The following is a 21,530-nucleotide window of genomic DNA, read 5'->3' as shown; positions in this document are numbered from 1 at the left end:
GGCAGCTATATCTAAATCTGAACCGATTTTTTCCAAAACCAATAGCGATTGTCTCTGTCCCAAGAAACGGCCCTATGGCAAATTTGAGGACGATCGGACTTAAATTGCGAGCTGTACTTTGTGCACAAAATTACATATACAGACAGACGGACGGACAGACAGACAGACGGACATCGCTAAATCGACTCAGAATTTAATTCTAAGCCGATCGGTATACTTAAAGATGGGCCTATGACTACTATTTCTTGGCGTTACATACAAATGCACAAACTTATTATACCCTGTACCACAGTAGTGGTGAAGGGTATAAAAATGGGGAAGGTTTTAAAATATTTGAGGTCGAACGTTAGAATGCTTTAGAAATCATAAAAGATATTTATTTGATAAATTATCAAATTTTGTTTTAATTCACAATCGAAACACTGAATTCGGATCACACTTTAAGACATGTTACAAATTCCGTGCAATGGCTGTTGAAATGGTGGACATGCCCCTCCCAGCAAAAAAAAAGCGTTGCCAAAAAATTGTGAAAATGTTCTTTTTGGATCCGGAAGTGGTGCAAAATTGGCTCAGAAGCGATGAATTTTTAAGGGGAACTGATTAGGATGTTGATTCCCAACCCAAAATGTGGAGTAAAATTTAGTTAAATTTTCGTGCGTGGTAGTTCATTCTTCCTATAAAACAGTTCACTTTTTTTCGGTGTATATACGGTCGAAAGTTCGGCCAGATCGTATCTTATGTACGCTCCACCTAGGGTGAAAAATTTACATTAATCGGTTAATCGCGAAAACCGAATTTTGACTATCGGCTAACCGGTTTTTCGAATTTCAATGACATTTCTATCTACTTTACCATATCTGTCTTCCGAAAGTTGAACTTTTTGTAAAGAGGTACTGAAGATGAGGTTAGGTTAGGTGGCAGCCCGATGTATCAGGCTCACATAGACTATTCAGTCCATTGTGATACCACATTCGCGAACTTCTCTCTTATCACTGAGTGCTGCCCGATTCCATGTTAAGCTCAATGGCAAGGGACCCCCTTTTTATAGCCGAGTCCGAACGGCGTTTCATATTGCAGTGAAACAACTTAGAGAAGCTTTGAAACCCTCAGAAATGTCACCAGCATTACTGAGGTGGGATAATCCACCGCTGAAAAACTTTTTGGTGTTCGGTCGAAGCAGGACTCGAACCCATGACCTTGTGTATGCAAGGCGAGCATGCTAACCATTGCACCACGGTGGCTCCCCATACTGAAGATGAGAAACAACTGACTCATATCAACACGTTTTCACCAAGTAACACAAAATAATCTCTTACTACACCACTTTCTCTACGACGATTTCTCGTAAAACTGAAGAGATAATTTATGCGTCGTGCACCAAAAAAATATATTTTCCTCCGGAACAAAATTTTTGCCAACCGAAATTCCGCTTTGTTGTAAACTTCTTACTGCGGAGCAACTAACCGTTATTTCTTAAAATTTTCTGCTTTTACAGAACATTTTTAAAGTTAAAAAACTGTCGTTCGTCTAAAGTTTTGCTCCGCTGAAAAGAAGATTTTTCTTTCAGTATATACAATGCTGTGAGAACGTATGGTACGGCATCTACAAATGGTAGATAGAAAAGGATTAGCATTATTTTTCACACTGGAAATACAACAAAACTCGGTTTTCAAAAAATTGGGATTTTCGGATTAACCGAAAACCGTTTTTTTAAAAACCAGGTGGTCAAAACCCTACCCGACGAAGACAAAATAATAAAATAGCGAAAGCAATTAACTATTTGGGTGTTTAATAAAGATATGCTTAGGGTGAAATATAATATGTTTGCACAGTACAAACAAATATTAATTGTTTTTGTTGTTTTGTGCAGTGGTGGTTGTGGTATTTAAAATGCATTTTTTGATGCACATTCGAGACTGTTTTCTTATATGAAGTACACACACTCAAAAAAAAAGTGAGCTCTCTATTTCACTAAAGCCAATTTAGCTTTATTTTAGTTCATGGCAGGGACCGTAAATAACTGTTATCCAGAAAATTTTAACTCAAAAACTCTTCATAATAGAGTCAACGGAGACCTATACTGTCATATACCAATAGCCCTTTCACAATCTATGGTGATATTAAAAAAACGCTCTCAACTCCAAAGTTAACGGTTATTTTGTAACGTAAAAATAAAAGGTCATAAATAAAACTCTTTTTATGAGTTGTATTTTTTCCTTCAGAAAATAATACTCTTTTTTGGAGTTTTATTTTTATTTCGGAAAATAAAACTCTTTTCAGGAGTTTTATTTTTTTTCTTCTTAAATAAAACTCATATTAATTTTTTCTGGTTTTATTGAGTCTATCTCACATAAAGTTTGTATTAATTTAACGAACATAATTTTTTCCAAATTTTCAATGGAAAGATTTGAACACAGGTCGCTCATTTCCAATTTAGGAGCAGATAATGCTCTTTCCACGCTTACTTGGGTTGCAGGCTCCTTCGCTATGATGCACTGAAGATGCGGATCCAAATATAAGCCTGCAAGGAGTGTTGGATTTTTAGCAGCAATTTTTCACGCCGTTCTATTATTGTCAGAAATTCTGAGCTGGTGGGTTTCGACTGAATGTCAAGCTTCATTTAAAGCCATATTTTAAAGAAATCGCTATAAAATAATTGCTCCTTTTGAAGCATTTGTGTGGCGACGTATACAGGCTCCAAGAGGGCTAAAAAGTCTTCCACACTTTCCCATTCTGACTGACGTAGATTAAGCGCGGCATAGACATTTTTCAATTTATAACGCATTAAGCTTTTTAGCATCAAGTATGTTAGGTGGAATTCCATCGCGTCTGGGGTAAATTAAGATGACTAGTCATGTTCCTAAAATAATTTTTAACTTATCGTCTTAAAATGAGTTTTATTTTCCGAAGAAAACAATAAAACTCCAAAAAAAAGGATCATTTTCTGAAGGAAAAAAAAAAGGTCATAAAAAGAGTTTTATTTATGACGGATAAATAAAACTCTCTTTTTAATAGTTTCGTTCGAGTTTTTATTTTTTAGTCACAAAATAACGATAGGTTAGGTTAGGCTAAATGCTCACTTAGACTATTCAGTCCATTGTGATACCACATTAACATACCACCTATTACATATGGGCACTTCTAGTTTTAACCGCTGAACCTTCTTGATTAGTTTTCTTTGTTGAACCAACCAGATTGTTCCAAAAACACTAGCAGACTGCTTAAGTTAACGTTTTCCAGATCCGTCAGTAATCTGAAGCTATATCCTCCTAAAAGTTGCTTGCGCTTTACACAAAATGCAGGACAATTGATTCCTTTTCCTCCGCATCATGCACGCAAAGAAAAAAAAACGTTTGGAAAACGTGTACCGAAAACGTTTTTCTTTTGTTACGAGTTTTTTGAATTGCTTCGAAAATTTTAAACTTTTATCACCAAAAAAAAATCGTTTGTTACAAAATTTTTATTTTTTCAATAAAAAAAGTTATTTTTGAAACAACAACACAGTCCATTTCGTTTATATCAAACACTGTTCTTTTCTGATTTTAGGTCTTTAATAAGACACATTTTACAGTTCAAAATTTAATATACTACAATGTAATGTTGAACATTTTTTCGGAATCTTCCGAACATATCTGGAATATATGTAAAAAAAAAATAAAATAAACTTTGGTCGAAGCAGGGATCGAACCCACCACCCTTGGCATGCAAATCGGACGTAGCAACCACTGCTCCACGGTGCCAAACTAAATGTTTATTCGGTTCGTGGGCGCCGCAAGCTATGCTATATAAATATAACTTATATGGATATTTATCTATTGATGACTATAACAGGTACATAGCTCAGTGGTTAGTGTGTTGGCTTACAAAGTGCATGGTCCGCGGTTCGATTCTCCGTCCAGGCGAAAGGTAAAAAAATTTTAAAAATTTATAAAATCGTATAATTTCTTCTACATTGTTGGTATTACAGGAAAAGGTGTTAAGAACTAAAAAACCTCGTGGATGTGAGAAAGATGTGAGGGAAAATGCAATTAGCAAGAAAACAATGTTTTTTTTTAGTTTGTCTTTATGAAATTGTTTTTACATCCTGGAAAAGAATAAACGTTTATCACAAAAAGTATATACTTTTTTCCAAATACACTTCCTTACAGCGAAAAGCAAATGAGAAACGAACTTTGTTTGTCTAAAATTTCGTTTGGGAGGAAAGAATTATTTTTTTGCGTGTGACAGCTCATACAATAGTCATTATACCTCGCGCCTATAGTTTTTGCAAAATCTCTTATCAGGCAGCTACCCGTTATAGCAGATATCAGGAGAGATATCTGACGTTTCGAGAACACTAGCATATCTAATGTGCGGTTAAGTTTAAATTGGGCCATATTTGCTTGGTGTCGTTACAGCCCTTGCAATTCTCCCATCGAACATTTGACATCGTAACAGCCTTCTCACGCAGCATGAGCTTGCAGGTAGCCAGGGGCATACCAACAGATTCTAGTTCCCCTGGAATATGTAAGGTAGTCCCTAGCCTTGCCAACTCATCCGCTTCGCAGTTCCCCGGTATGTTCCTATGGCCAGGCACCCATATTAGGTGAATATTGTACTGCTCAGCCATCTCATTGAGAGATTTGCGGCAATCGATGGCCGTTTTCGAGTTGAGGAACACAGAGTCCAAGGATTTTATTGCAGGTTGACTGTCTGAGTATATATTAATGTCCACATTTTTTGGAACATTACTTCTCAGCCAATTCGCCACCTCTCTTATTGCTAATATTTCAACCTGAAAAACACTACAGTGATTAGGTAATCTTTTCGCTATTTGAAGTTCCAGACCATTAGAATATACTCCGAAACCCACTTGTCCATCAAATTTGGAGCCATCAGTGTAGAAATCTATATATTCTTTATTCCCCGGGGTCTGTGTGCACCACGCCTCCCTGTTGGGGATTAGAGTCTCAAACTTTTTGTCGAAAAGTGGACTCGCCAAAGTGTAATCCACTACGTTAGGCACATCTGACTTTATTTTGAGGACAGAACTGTGACCGTAACTTTTTTCCGACCACAGCGATAGCTCGCGCAACGATTAGAAAATAATTTTTTTGATAGCACTTATAACCGTTACGGTCCCTAGTACATGGAGTTATTATGTTTGGAGAAAGTTTCCTTTACTCTAATATTTTTTTGCGTTCGTTGAATTAACTAAAACCGAGGAAAAAATATACACAAATGAAGCATAAAGATTAACTAAATTCGTGCCTTCCACAAAATAGTTCAGTATTTCTTTAAATTTGCATATTTTACTATAAATGCGTTCATCATGAACTTCGAATGTCACTAAAGACATTCTTGTAATTTTAAATTCCCAGTTTTTCCTTGAAACTACAAATTTTTCTTAAACAAGTGAATTGGTCGAAAAATATTTACTTATTTTAATGACATCCACGCTCCGCTCCGCTCCTCTTCCAGAAAATTATAGTATATTATATAATTATATAATCTGAACCAATTTGCATAATATTTTGCGGGTTTAATTAATACCACAAAAGGTTACCTTGTGCAAAATTTGAGAAAGATCAGTTAAGAAATAAGGCCTCTACGGTCAAAAATAAGGTTATTAGGGGCGAATTTTTCAAAATCGGGCGATACATACATGGGAGCTTTATCTACATCTGAACCGATTTCGATTAAATTTTGCACATAACGTTAGTACTATAGTTGACTTTGAGTAAGATCGGTTAGTAAATAAGGGTTCTATGGCCAAATTTGGGAAAATCGGGCTATACATATATATGAGAGTTATATCTAAATCTGAACCGATTTCGATGATATTTCGCACATATAGTTAGTGCTATAGAAAATTACATTTAGCAAACTTTGAGTAAGATCGGTTGATAAATAAGGGTTTTATGGCCAAATTTAGAAAAATCGGGCGGTACATATATATGGGAGCTATAGCTAAATCTGGGAAAATCGGGCGATACATATATATGAGAGCTATATCTAAATCTGAACCGATTTGGATGAAATTTTGCAGACTTGAAGGGCGATGAAAAAGATTACCTTTTGCCAAATTTGGCGACGATCCGTTTGAAAAAAAGCACATCGTGACCCCATTTGCCGAAATATGGGAGCTATATCTAAATTTGATCCGATTTCTTCCACATTCAATAGCGTTCGTCCTTGTGCCCAAAAAACTCCCTGTACCAAATTTCATCATAATCGGTTAATATTTGCGACCGGAATCCTGTGAACAACAAATACATGGACAGACGGACGGACACCAAGCGCTAGATCGACTCAGGAGGGGATTCTGAGTCGATCGGTATATATTTTATGGGATTTAAAATCAATATTTGTGGTAGGCACATTTTTTGGCAGATCAAACTTATTATACCCTAACCACTATGTGGTTTAGGGTATAATGACTTTAAAACAATGTGTTGAAACATTTTTTTAATTTTGAAGATTTTTTCAGAAATATTAAATCCATTTTGACTTCATTAAAGCGAAATTTTCATTCATGTTAGGATACACATTTTTATGTCGAATCACTTAGCTATAAGGACAAACAGACTTCATTGAAAAGTTTAGAGACTTTTAGACAAGGAAAAAACTTTATTTCAGAGAAATACGTCTTCTATTCTAAGCAAAATTCGTATTCGTATTTTAAGCATGTGAAATATTTGGCCTCCCGACAATATTCTTTGCGGTGCACCATCTACTATTTAATATGTGATAGAAACCAAATTTATGAAAATGGACCAAATTCTGGGGGGTTACTCTGTATTGCGATGCGTAAGAAAAATTGTCGCGAATCTAGTAATTGGTACTCAGTAATTCGTTTTCGTATCTACCTTGCGCATCTAGTTTTCGCAAATCTGGCATCACCGCACTCTATAATGCGAAAGCGTATGTCAAACTCGTTCGTTGATCGCAAAAATCGTGCGCAAACAAAATAGCAATCGCAAAGTAACAAATATGTAAGTAAGCACAATTAAATTTTTATATTTGTATCTAAATTGTTTATTGTTTTAGGGAAAAACCAAAAAAGTTACAGACACAGCAACGTCAGTTCCAAACTTTGGTAGACTTTATGGTCTCTTCCGCAGTTACCTCAAATTGTATGTGCTTGGGACAAAGTATTCGTTCAATCACCTCGCAAACTTCTTTTAAGCAGCGCGACATAGATTGCTCTGATAGTCCTAAAAGATGGTCTTGGCCGATTTGTAGATAGCCACCTTGTCCAAGCAATTTCAAAGCAGCGGCCACTTTTATTGGAGTTGGAATGGCTGTGGATTTATTTGGAACGACAAGGTCGTCTTTAATAGCGTTTAATACATACATAAACGCATCTTTATTAAGACGAAATCTATAAAAATGAAATATTCGAAAACGTTTGTCACATAATTTGAGTTTCCATTTTCATACCCGTGGTCACTTAGGGAGAGTATATTTGACCGATCTCGCAAAATTCTTCTTGTAATTCGTTCATGTTAATTTTCTTCAAACCATAACGCTATCGAATCCATAATTATTACTTTTTTGTTATAAACGATTAGCAAGTTTTAAAAGAACACGCACCGAACGGAAGATTGTTTAAAATGTTTTTATTTACAATTTTTTGACATTTCTTTTTATCATTTTCGTTATTGTTTACATTGTGCAGCCAGCGTTGTCATATTTTCGCTTTATTTTGCTAAAGCGTTACCATATTTTCAGTTTACTTTGCGAAAGCGTTTGCGCAAGTGATACAGAGTACCGAATTGTACTCTTAACGCATTTAACTATCGCATCGCATTTGCTTTCGTATCGCAATACAGAGTAACCCCCCTGTTTGGTCCGACCATCGGACCAAATTTAAAAATTAGAAATCTTTTGGACCAATTTTGGTCCGATCGGACCAAAACGGCAACGCTGATTGGAATTGAAAGTCTATACACAGAGTAGAAGTAACTACTCTCCGAAAGAGGTTTTGTTATATTTGTAATGTGTGTGTGTATGTTTATGTTTGCAACAACCTCCATCGAAATCAGTCCGTGGTATACCTACGAATATTCTTACTCAGATCTAGTGTTACCTAATTTCGCTTTTTTCCCCTCTATTGTAAAAATACATTTTCGAACAGCGTTTTTAAGAAATGTTCGTTCTCAAAAAAGTAGATAACATGCAATAATACAAATCAAGTCATTAGTTTTCAATGTGAGAAAAAGTTAAAATAAATGTATATGCGCACATTTTTCAACCAAAATTGAAACTATCCATAATTTTAATTAAATTTTCGAGAACTAATATCAGAAATAAGAGAATGCTAGGATATAGTACAATAGTAAAGCAAATATGAATGTCCTTACACTGAAAAAAACATGCCCGGTTCCAAAGATTTTGTCTTTACTTTAACAGTTTGGATATTAATTCCGAGCCAAAGAAGCGGAGAATACAAGTAAGGATACTTTAAAGACGCAGTTCTCTTTTAAATTTGGGGGTTATGTACTTGCTTCTAGGAAGCAAATGTTAATTTTTAATTTTTTTTTAATTTTTTTCGTCAGTTGTTATCAAAATCCTTTAAAAACGAGTTAATGACAATGTTATTTTCCATGTTAAGACTCGACTTCCAGTAGAAATTATGCTATGTTTCAAGTAAAAGGCGTCTTTAAAATAAAGTGTTGAAAAACATGTCTTATTTTTTAAAGATTTTTTGCCTTGTAGGCAAGATGCAAAAAGGAAACAAATTTAAAGACAATTTTATTAATTTTAAAGAATTTTTCTCAATTATTAAAGTCACGTTGACCTTACCTCAAAAATTTTATCTTTCATGTTATGATACACATTTTTAAGTAAAATCACTTAATTATAAGGACATTACAACTTCATTCAAAAGTTTATTGGCATTTGGACAAGGAAAAACACTTTATTTTAGAGAAATGCGTCTTCCAGAATTAGTGCAAAATTGGTGAAGAATCTATGAACTTAACATGGGCATTTCCACCGTTTCAACAGCCATTGCACTGAATTTGCAACATGTCTTAAAATGTGATCCGAATTCAGTGTTTCGATTGTGAATTTAAAAAAAAAAATTGATAATTTATCAAATAATAATAAATATCTTTTATGATTTCTAATGAATTCAATGATCTCAAATATTTTAAAACCTTCCAAATTTTTCTAGAATGGATTTAGTATTTTTTCGACAAACTTTAAATATTTTGTACCATTTTATTAATTCTAACGCTGGTTTTAATGTAATTTGAAACAAAAGAAGTTACCTACACGCAAGGGAGCCACCGTGGTGCAATGGTTAGCATGCCCGCCTTGCATACACAAGGTTCGATTCCTGCTTCGTCCGAACACCGAAAAGTTTTTCAGCGGTGGATTATCCCACCTCAGTAATACTGGTGACATTTCTGAGGGTTTAAAAATTTCTCTAAGTGGTTTCACTGCAATGTGGAACGCCGTTCGGACTCGGCTATAAAAAGGAGGTCCCTTGTCATTGAGCTTAACGTGGAATCGGGCAGTACTCAGTGATAAGAGAGAAGTTCACCAATGTGGTATCACAATGGACTGAATAGTCTAAGTGAGCCTGATACATCGGGCTGCCACCTAACCTAACCTACCTACACGCAAAAAAAAAGTTTGGAAAACGTGTATGAAAATGTTTTTCTTTTGTTAGAATTTCTTCGAAAATTTTAAACTTTTATCACCAAACGAAATTGTTACAAAAACACAGTCCACTTCGTTTATATCTGACTTTAAGTCTTTAATAAGACACATTTTACAGTTTCATACTAAAAATTTAATATAGTAGTATGTAATGTTGAACATCTTTTCCGAATCTTCCGAACATATCTGGAATATCTGTAAAAAAAAACTTTTTTTACTTATGTTGAAGCAGGGATCGAACCCACGACCCTTGGTATGCAAGGCGGCTCGTGGGCGCCGAAAACGATGCAAATATAAGTGTTTTTTGATGACAATAACAGCTATGTCCAGCGAAAGGTAAATTTTAAAAAAATTATAAAACGAAAAATTTCTTCTACATTGTTTGTTATGTTACAGAAAAAGGTGCTAAGAACTAAAAAAAACTCGTGAAAGTGAGAAAGATGTGAGGAAAAATGCAATTAGCCATAAAAGATTGTTTTTTTGAGTTAGTCTTTTGAAATTGTTTTTACATCGTAGAAAAGAATAAACGTTTAACACAAAAAATATATACTTTTCTTCCAAATAAACTTCCTTACAGCGAAAAGCAAATGAGAAACGATCTTTGTTTGTCAAAAAATTCGTTTGGGAGGAAAGAATTATTTTTTTTTACGTGTATATGAAAAATATGAAGATAAAGGAGTTATAACTTCCTGTATAGTCAAAATAAAGAACATCTTTGGGAGGCATTTTTGGAAGTGCTTTTAAAGTTGTGCCTTTAGAATAACTTCCAAGTTTTTTTGTTGGGTTGTTCTCAAAATCCTTCAAAACTATGTATAGCCTACGCCTTTATTTAACACAATCAACAAAAGGAACTTTTAATTTTCTTTGTCAATATTAATGATGTTGTATGCTTGATTCATAGAATATCTCGATTCATGTATCAAAGGAAATACATTCTATGTCATTACTCATACATATTCAGAAATAAAATGATGAGGAAACGGGTGTCGCAAACGAAAAATTCAAACTTTGTCACAAAAAGAAAAAAAATAAACATGGTGACAATATTATTATTTTTTTGCGTAAATAACAAACCCTTTATTCAAAAATAACATTCCATTTTGTTTAACTTAAACCCGGTTGTTTTCTGAAATCCAGTCGCTTGATGCCGTAAATATACACAGAAAAAAAGAAAATCGTTTTATAGCAAGAATGAACTACATCGTGCGAAAATTGAACTGAATTATATTCCACATTTTGAGATTTCAAAAAAGCTTTATTAAAACTAGGAAAATATAATGCCCTGGTTTATATTTTAAGTACAACTCACCCAAATTGTACTAACAGTAAAGAACAACATCATTGGCGCCAAATCATGACAATTTTAACCGTACTGTAGTTCATTCTTACTATTTGTGGGAATCATACCAACATTTTCTTTTGCATTAGTTCATATTGAACTTATATGTACGGTCATTGAAATTCATACCCACGTTTAGTTCATAAAATGTTTGAGACATACTTGACAAAAGGAAAATGTCATTACGCTGTGGAGAATTTCGCAAACAGTAATAAAATTAACCTACAAACAAATAAATTGTTTGCAATAAAAAGTTTAGCGTTAGTTTAACTAAGGACTTTTTTCAGGGTATAATTTGATTGGAATTTCTTAGTAAATTTTTATATTCACACAAAAAAATTTTTTCTGACTCAATCACGAAATTAATTGATCCAATTAATTTTTAATTGAAATGTCTTCAATCACAGAAATGATAGTATCAATTAAAAAATTAATTGAGGGTCAATTAAAAAGTTAATTGATCCAATTAAAAAATTAATTGATACTATTATTTTTGTGATTGATTTTTGTTTCAATTAAAAAAATTGTTGAATCAATTAAATTTTTGATTGAATATTTTTTAAAACTTAATTAAAATTTTAATTGGAAAAATTTTTGTTAAATTTTTTTGTGTGTTGTATTATGTAATGCCGTACATCCTTTCATAATTTTGCATATATACAATATTACATTATTTCCAAAAGTTATGTTTAGTACACCGAATGGGAGAATGAAACGTTTGCAACTGTAGTGCTTTGTTTTCTTTAAATGAAGTTTCTTTGAATCTACTTGCACAAAACACAACTGAAAATATGTAAACTACTACATAAACTACATACATAGCAATAAGATAATTTTGGATGAATAAAAATTGATTACTTCATTGAACCTAAATTAATTTCCAGATAGTATACGTTGAATGGTTGTTGATCGCTATAACAATATTTTGGGGGCAATATTTTGAGTTTTCTACTGTCAAAAGTTGTAAACGACCCTCCACCATGAATTGCGTCGACTCTTCTACTAAAGACTGTCATCCACATTCGAATTACTTAATTTGTGGTAATATTTGCCGATGGCAAGTTACATTAAAGCTCCTTAACATCTCGTCTAAGTTGTATGTTTGTTCAAAGGGGGTATAGACAAACAACCCAGCAAAAAAATTTGGAAGTTCTTCCAAAGGCATAACTTTAAAAGCACTTCCAGAGGATGCACTCCCAATGATGTTCTTTATTTTAACTACCCATACGCAAAGAAAAAAAAAAAAAAAAAAACGTTTGAAAACGTGTACCGAAAACGTTTTTCTTTTGTTAGAGTTTTTTGAATTTCTTCGAAAATTTTAAACTTTTATCACCAAAAATATTCGTTTGTTACAAAATTTTATATTTTTTCAATAAAAAATATTCAATAAATATAATAATATTTTTGGACCAATAACACAGTCCATTTCGTTTATATCAAGCACTGTTCGTTTCTGACTTTAAGTCTTTAATAAGACACATTTTACAGTTCATAGTAAAAATTTAATATAGCAGTATGCAATGTTGAACATCTTTTCGGAATCTTTCGAACATATCTGGAATATATGTAAAACAAACAAACAAAAAAAAACTTTTTGGAGTTCGGTCGAAGCAGGGCTCGAACCCACAACCCTCGGCATGCAAGGCGGACGTAGCAACCACTGCTCCACGGTGCCCAACTAAATGTTTGTTTCTGATAAATAAAGTTTGTTTAATCGGCTCGTGGGCGCCGCAAGCTATGCTTTATTAATATAACTTATATAGATAGTTAGCTATTGATGACAATAACAGCTACGTAGCTCAGTGGATAGTGTGCTGGCTTACAAATTGCATGGTCCGCGGTTCGATTCTCCGTCCAGGCGAAAGGTAAACTTTAAAAAATTTGTAAAATCGTATAATTTGTTCTTCATTGTTTGTATTACGGAAAAAGGCGCTAAGAACTAAAAAACCTCGTGGAAGTGAGAAAGATGTTAGGGAAATGCAATTAGCCAGAAAATATTATTTTTTGAAATTTACATCCTGGAAAAAAGTAAACGTTTATCATAAACAGTATATACTTTTCTTCCAAATAAACTTCCTTACAGCGAAAAGCAAATTAGAAACGAACTTTGATTGTCTAAAATTTCGTTTGGGAGGAAGGTTAGGTTAGGTTAAAGTGGCAGCCCGATTAAGATTCAGACTCACTTAGACTATTCAGTCCATTGTGATACCACATTAACTAAAAGTACCTATTACATATGGGCACTTCTAGTTTTAACCGCTGAACCTTCTCGATTATTTTTCTTCGCTGAACCAACCAGATTGTTCCAAAAACATTAGCAGACTGCTTAAGTTAATTTTTTCCAGATCCGCCAGTAATCTGGAGCTATATGCTCCTAAAAGTTGCTTGCGCTTTACACAAAATGCAGGACACTCACACAAGAGGTGTTTAATTGATTCTTTTTCCTCCGCATCATGACAGCTCATACAGTAGTCATTATACCTCGAGCCAATAGTTTTTGCAAAATCGCCTATCAGTCAGCGGCCCGTTATAGCAGATATCAGAAGTGATATCTGACGTCTCGAGAACATTAACATATCTAGTATGCGGTTTAAGTTGAAATGGGGCCATATTTGTTTGGTGTCGCTACAACCCTTGCAATTCTCCCATCGAACATTTGCCATCATAACAGCCTTCTCACGCAGCATGAGCTTGCAGGTAGCTAGGGGCATACCAACAAAACCGCTTCGCAGTTCCCCGGTATGTTCCTATGGCCAGGCACCCATATTAGGTGAATATTGTACTGCACAGCCATCTCATTGAGAGATTTGCGGCAGTCGATGGCCGTTTTCGAGTTGAGGAACACAGAGTCCAAGGATTTTATTGTAGGTTGACTGTCTGAGTATATATTAATGCCCACATTTTTTGGAACATTACTTCTCAGCCAATTCGCCACCTCTCTTATTGCTAATATTTCAGCCTGAAAAACACTACAGTGATTAGGTAATCTTTTCGCTATTCGAAGTTCCAGATCATTAGAATATACTCCGAACCCCACTTGTCCGTCCAATTTGGAGCCATCATGTAGAAATCTACATATTCTTTATTCCCCGGGGTCTGTGTGCACCACGCCTCACTGTTGGGGATTAGAGTCTCAAACTTTTTGTCGAAAAGTGGACTCGCCAAAGTGTAATCCACTACGTTAGGCACATCTGGCATTATTTTGAGGACCGAACTGTGACCGTAACTTTTTTTCCGACCACAGCGATAGCTCGCGCAACCGCACAGCCGTTGTTGCAGCTGACTGTTTGGCCAAAATGTCTAAAGGCAATAGATGCAGCATGACATTAAGGGAATTTGTTCCTGTCTTGCTGAATGCGCCTGAAATACACAAACACGCCATACGCTGAACTTTATCTAAACAAGTCGGTTTCTGAAGTGCCGGCCACCAGACTACAACACCATATAGCATTATAGGTCTAACCACTGCCGTGTATAGCCAATGCACAATTGTTGGTTTTAGTCCCCAATTCTTTCCTATTGCCTTTTTGCACGAGTACAAAGCTACCGTGGCTTTTCTCGCCCTGTCTTCAATATTAAGGGCATTATTGAACGCCCCTTCGATGTCTAGAAACGCCACGATTGTGTATTCTTTGACAGATAGTGAGCTTTCAATAAAACTGACTAGTTCATGTAATGCGGTCTCAGTAGACCTGCCCTTCGAGTATGCATGCTGTCGTTTCGAGAACAAATTTGAATCGATGCTAGTTCTAAGATAAATATCTATCATCCTCTCCAGAGTCTTAAGTAGGAATGAGGATAAGCTGATTGGTCGGAAATCCTTCGCCCTCGAGTGAGAGGATTTTCCCGCTTTAGGTATGAAAACGACTTTTGTTTACCTCCACTTTCCTGGGATATATGATAAGTTGATACATCCTTTATATATCGCCGACAACCAGGGGATAATTTTGTCAGTTACTGCTTGTAACTCCGCCGGAGTAATTCCATCAGGTCCGGGGGATTTGAATGGTCCAAAGCTATTTAGCGCCCATCTTATTCTAGTTTCCGATACAATTTCCTCGACGGGAAACGACCGCTGAGCAACTGTGGCACCGCCAGTACATGGTTCAACCGTCTGATTTCCAGGAAAATGTGTGTCCAATAGTACCTCCAGCGTCTCCTCACTGGACGTTGTCCAATTGCCCTCCGATGTTTTAATGAAACCTGGAGCGGAGTTGGTGGATGCTAGAACCTTCCGTAGTCAGGAAGCCTCGGACGTATTTTCAATACTGCTGCAGTAATCATTCCAAGAGTTATGCTGAGCCTTTCTCAGTTCTCGCTTGTATCCTCTCAGAATCTTCTTGTAAGCGTCCCAGTCCTCAGAAGCTCTGGTGGACTTTGCCTTGTTAAAGAGCTTCCTGCAGGATTTCCTCATATTACTTAATTCCGTAGACCACCATGGTGGTCGATTTTTCCCCCTTGGCTTCCCTCTAGGGCATGCAGCTTTCAGTGAGATGTTGAAGGCCTTAGTAATCCGCTCCACTGCGTGTTCGATATCTTGCACATTTCTCATATTTGTCTCTGTTATTTCCGGTATCATCATATTGAACGTTTCCCTATACCTATTCCAGTCAGCTTTCCTAACCTTTGGCGGAAATATGGTCTTGTTGATATGAACATCAAATTTGAAACTGATGTAGCGATGATCTGAGAAGCTGTGTTCACTTAAAACCTGCCACTCAGATATAATTTCATTCAGTTCTTGCGAGGCCAAGGTGATGTCCAAAACCTCTTTCTTGTTTTTAGTGAGGAAGGTTAGGGCATCTCCCTTGTTGCAAATTACCAGATTAGTACGCAAAATAACTCTATTAGCGACTCTCCCCTTGCATTAGTATCACTACTTCCCCATATACTATGATGTGCATTCGCATCGCATCCCATAATGAGTTTCGTCTTTGTTTTCAGTGACTCTTCCACTAAGGTCTTAACGGCACATGGAGGCATCTCCCTGTCATGTCCCATGTAGACCGAAGATACCCAATATTTGCATTTGGCTATTTCTAAACTGGAACGACAGTGTCTGTATTGCACATTGAAGGAAGCAGAAACAAGTTGAGCTCGTTTTTAGCAATTATACAGGCTCGATTTACATCATTACCAGTATACTGCAATATCTTGAACCCCAGAGTACTTAATTCATATATTTTTTTTCTAAAAACATATGGTTCTTGAATAAGAACTATGTCCCCTTTCATCAGGAGAACTTTTAAGGCAGCACATGCAGCCTTACAATGATGAAGATTTATCTGGAGGATCCGTAGGACCATCGAGATTTTCAACAACCGTCACATCAGCCGCTTCATTCGAGTCATCAAGAATGTCCTCTTCAGAGATCTCGGTGACTCTCGCAATAACCATAGGTTCAACTTTGGTGAGTTCTGAGGCAGTAGAAGCCTCCTCACGCATACGGTATCTATCCATGTCTTCAACTTTGGTATCTCCCTCGACTTCGCAAGAGGATCCGCTTACTTCTGATTCAGACAGAGGCTTGTCCATTTCTGAATCCTTTAGTTGATCGTTTTTATACACCTTCATTTGGATATAATGAAAGCCATAACATACACGGCCCTGAGACTTTGCTAGATGTGGCAAAGACTGAGTGTTCAATATAAACACTGCACTGGTCCATCCACTTCATCTAAACGGCCAACCTTCAAATAAGCTGTTGGAAGATTTGGATTGCATCGTTTCAGTCTATTTAAAATAGATTCAGGGTCAGAAGGGTTTGCAGGTATCCACGCATGTGCTCTAGGTCTAGCCGGTATGTCTTTCTTCTCGACTAACTCTAGAGTAGCTCCTTCCCAAACTTCACCAATTAGTATCAGAGCAGCTTTAAAACATTCTATACACCTCTGGTCCTCAAATGCGACTAGCTTAAATCGTCCTTGATACCAACCAGCTTCTTGGTGTCGAGGATCTGGACCGGGAAACTTTTCCAGCACCTGTGAGTAGACGCCAGACAAAGCATTCTCAATTTCCCTCCATTTTTGCTTTGGAACCATACCGTCCAATGCTCCTTTATTTATGATAGCCATCACAAGGCTGTCTTTAGCAACTGAGGCAAACGATTTTTTAATCCCTTTTTGGAGGATGGCAGCTCATCCGGTGATCGTTCCCTTTTTCCAGCCTCAAGAATTCCTTGAGCCCATTTTAAGGAATCGCTTTGTATAGCCACAGCGTGCTTGGGTCGACTGATCCTAACTTCTTTAGGATAAACAAAGCATTTCGGCGTTCCTTGAATCTCTTTCGTGAGGGATTACCTCCTTTTGATGTCGTTACCTTAGAAAAAGTACGACTTCTCAAAGTGTCGCCACCTGTCGACCCGTCTACAGGTCGACTAATTGGGCCTAACTCTTGGTCATTGCCCAAATTTATAACTCCAGTCGATACCCGTCCACTGGGCCCTGAAGTTTGAATTTCGCTGCATGGTGGTTTAATATCCCACCATACTTGAAATTCTTAGTAGGTACCTATTACGATGAGTTTATCCGCTATTAAAAAACACGGTTCGACGGTCCATTAAAAATTATAAAAAATTATAAAAATTATTTATTTGACAAAATATCACAGAATTTTTTAATTTACATCCAAAACATTGAATTCGGATCACACCTAAAGAAGTGATGTAAATTCAGTACAACGGCTGTTGAAATGGAGGACTTCCGTCCTATGACAAGCCCATGTTAAATTCATCGCTTCTGCGTCAATTTTGCACCACTTCCGGATCCAAAAAGAACATTTTCATTATTTTGGCGACGCTGTTTTTGCTGGGTAGGTATTTAATTCAGTTCTTCACCGGCATATATAGGGGGGTCTACAATTAATTACAAACCCAATTTTGAATGTGAATTTTTGCGCGGTAATTAGAGATCCAGAAGTCATATATGGGAATCGGTTTATATGGAAGCTATATACAATTGTGAACCGATATGGACCAATTTTTGTGTGATTCGTACCAAATTTTAGCAATATCAAATGAAATTTGCTTATCTGAAATTTGCTTCTTATCAAACACGAATGTTGCACGGTTGTTGGAGGCTATATACTAATTACCAAATGTACACTTGATGAAAATCGACTTATGTATTTTAAGCTGCTGAATTCGAAAAAAAAGGTTTTAATATTTTTTATGGAACAGTTTTTGAGATATCCCGTTATTTTTAAATTTTCACTCTTTTTTCACTAAACACAATTTATCTCGAGTTAGAAATGTCCGATTATAACGTTGTTGATTGGCAAAAAAAACTAGAAGTGTCCATATGTAATGTGTACTTTTCGCTAATGTGGTATCACAATGGACTGAATAGTCTAAGTGAGCCTGAAACGATAACGGCCTGCCACTTTAACCTAACTTACTTCGAATTTCTGAATTCACATTTTATCAAATTTTAGTCGGAGAAATTTAACTACACTATATATGATATAAGTGACATCTGTTGAACGACTAATAATGCTACGGATGACACCAGTTGAAGAGAAATAAACCACAGATGAAAAAGAATAATGTTGTATATTCGCCCGACACTGTTATATGTTACGAGGGCTTTAGCTACTTCTTTAACCTAAAAAAGTCGTGATCACTTCAGTTAATAAATTTAAATCCGTATTCATGTGTATTTCAAAAATAACTTTAAATCGTTTGGATTTTTTTCAGAAAAATTCCTTAACGAATAATCTCACAGCTTACGAGGGCGGTTCGGAAACTTCTTAGCCTATCAATGAAAGAGAATAGTTAGTTTTTCAAAAATATTTTTTATTTTTCTATATAATCTCCTGAAACTTCAATACACTTAGTCCAACGCTTTTCTAGCAATTCTATCCCTTGATTAAAATAGTTTTCCTCAGTTTTTTTTTAGATTTGGGAACAAGTAAAAGTCACTGGGAGCGAAATCAGGAGAATAAGGTGGGTGGTCAAGCAACTCGTACTTTAATTCGCCGATTGAATTGTTTTTGCCTTTTTTGGATTGTTCTTTTGTCTCTGGAGTATAGTGATGGATCCATGTCTCATCAACAGTTATGCAACGAGGCTAAGGTCCATTTTATTTCGCTTAAAGCGATCCAAACAAGCTTGAGAAATGTTCATTCTTATGCGTTTTTGATCGACTGTTAACAAATGCGGCACTCATCTTGCAGAAAGCTTTTTCGTCTGTAGTTCTTCATGCAAAATTAAATGGACTCGATCATTTGAGATGCCCATGATATTAGCAATTTCACGCACTTTTATTCGTCGATCATTTAATACCATATCATGCACTTTGGCTACAATTTCTGTTGTTGCTGTGTTAGGACGTCCACTACGTGGTTCAACTTCAATGCTTGTACGACCACGTTTAAATTCAGCAACCCAATTTTTACTGTTGCATATGAAGGAGCACTTTCACCTAACACATTCACCATATCATTATGAATTTCTTGTCCCGATAAACCTTTTTTATGTAAATATTTAATGTCGGCACGCATTTCTAATTTTTCCATTGTAAAAAAATTGCGGATGCGTCTTTTTTGAACACGTGTTTCTATATGAACCCTTTGGAGCGGTAGCGGAGCTATTTCCAAAGGAAAAACCGCTCCGCTCGAAATATTAGATTAATCAAATGCAATGATATTTTCTTTTTATTTCGTTTGCTCTGGTATAAATTTTGCACAAAGAGTACAATTGATACCACATTAATGTGGCCAAATTTGGTTAAAATGGGTTCAAATGTAGATATAGCTCCCATATATTATTCGCCCGATATCCACTTATATGGCCCCAGAAGCCAGAGTTTTAGATGATTAAATTTTGCACAACGAGTACAATTGACACGGCCGTAAACTGTGCCAATTTTGGTTGAAATCCGTTTACAGTTACACCCATATGACCACAGAAGCCAAAGTTGTACTCCGATTTACATGAAGTTTCAACAGGGAGTAGAACTAATATTCCTACTATGCATGCTAAATTTGGTTGGCATCGGTTCAGATTTATATATAGCTCCCATATATATCTTTCGCCCGACTTAGATTCATATGACCACGGGGACCAAAGTTTCACTCCGAATATTTTGAAATTGTGCACAGAGAATTCAATTAGCATTTTAGCAAAGTGTGCCAAAGTTGGTCAAATCGGTTTAGATTGAGAAAAAAGGGAGCCACCGCGGTGCAATGGTTAGCATGCCCGCCTTGCATACACAAGGTCGTGGGTTCGATTCCTGCTTCGACCGAACACCAAAAAAGTTTTTCAGCGGTGGATTATCCAACAGAAAAAGCTCCCATATAGATGTTCTTCCGTTTTAGGCAAATATGACCAAAATACACACATTTTCATTTTAAAATCGCCACTGAGAAGTGCAAACATTACTCAAATGTTCCCATCTTCTACGTATGCCTTCTAATACGTATCTATCGACCGATAAATCATAATTGCACACCTAATTTTTGTTCTGAAAAACCTACAGAATCTAAACCCCAAATCGGATGGCCGCTTTATAATAACATAATAGATATTCGGCAACGTATTAATGGTCCTAAAAACCTCCAGATTTCCAATTTCAGGCAAATCGTTTCTATAAGAAGAAGTAAATCGGTCTTAATGGGGGCTGTACCAAAACATCGATCGATACACACCATAGTCAATACACCTCTCTATGGTCATAAAATACCTCCAGATTTCTAATTTCAGGCAAATTGGATAAAAAATTCGGTTTCTATAAGCCCAAGACCCCAAATCGGGACGTCAGTTTATATGGGGAATATTTCAAAACCTGGATCGATATAGTCCATCCTCGAACTTGACTTGCCTGCAAATAAAAACCGAATCTTTATATATATATATATATATATATATATATATATATATATATATATATATATATATATATATATATATATATATATATATATATATATATATATATATATATATATATATATATATATGTATATATATATATATATATATGTATATATATATATATATATATATATATATATATATATATATATATATATATATATATATATATATATATATATATATATATATATATATATATATATATATATATATATATATATATATATATATATATATATATATATATATATATATATATATGTATATATATATATATATATATATATATATATATATATATATATATATATATATATATATATATATATATATATATATATATATATATATATATATATATATATATATATATATATATATATATATATATATATATATATATATATATATATATATATATATATATATATATATATATATATATATATATATATATATATATATATATATATATATATATATATATATATATATATATATATATATTATATAAACAAACAAACAATGACAAACTTATTATACTCCTATCACCATTCTATGGTGGTGGGTATAAAAAAAATTCTCTAAGAAGGAGCGGGCATCACAATGGACTGAATAGTCTAAGTGCGCCTGAAATATCGGGCTGCCACTATACCTAACCTAACC

At 35.2% G+C, this 21,530-nt stretch overlaps 1 protein-coding gene and 2 long non-coding RNA genes across 3 annotated transcripts in view; 1 reads left to right on the top strand and 2 right to left on the bottom strand.

Moving 5' to 3' along the window:
* Positions 1-21,530, bottom strand: part of Dnah3 (dynein heavy chain 3, axonemal) — a 671,994-nt gene that overhangs the window by 260,880 nt on the left and 389,584 nt on the right. The window lies entirely within an intron of this gene.
* On the top strand, positions 6,764-7,401 carry LOC142236900 (uncharacterized). The gene is made up of 2 exons (XR_012722249.1): positions 6,764-6,974; positions 7,030-7,401. It is a non-coding gene; the product is annotated as an uncharacterized LOC142236900 (long non-coding RNA).
* Positions 7,124-7,821, bottom strand: LOC142236901 (uncharacterized). The gene is made up of 2 exons (XR_012722250.1): positions 7,423-7,821; positions 7,124-7,363 (listed from the first exon to the last, which is right to left on the bottom strand). It is a non-coding gene; the product is annotated as an uncharacterized LOC142236901 (long non-coding RNA).

The sequence above is a fragment of the Haematobia irritans genome, chromosome 4 (assembly GCF_050003625.1).
Source record: "Haematobia irritans isolate KBUSLIRL chromosome 4, ASM5000362v1, whole genome shotgun sequence".
NCBI classification, from domain to species: Eukaryota; Metazoa; Arthropoda; class Insecta; order Diptera; family Muscidae; genus Haematobia; species Haematobia irritans.
The sequence above is the reverse complement of the archived record's forward strand: the minus strand, read 5'-3'. Positions and strand labels throughout refer to the sequence as shown.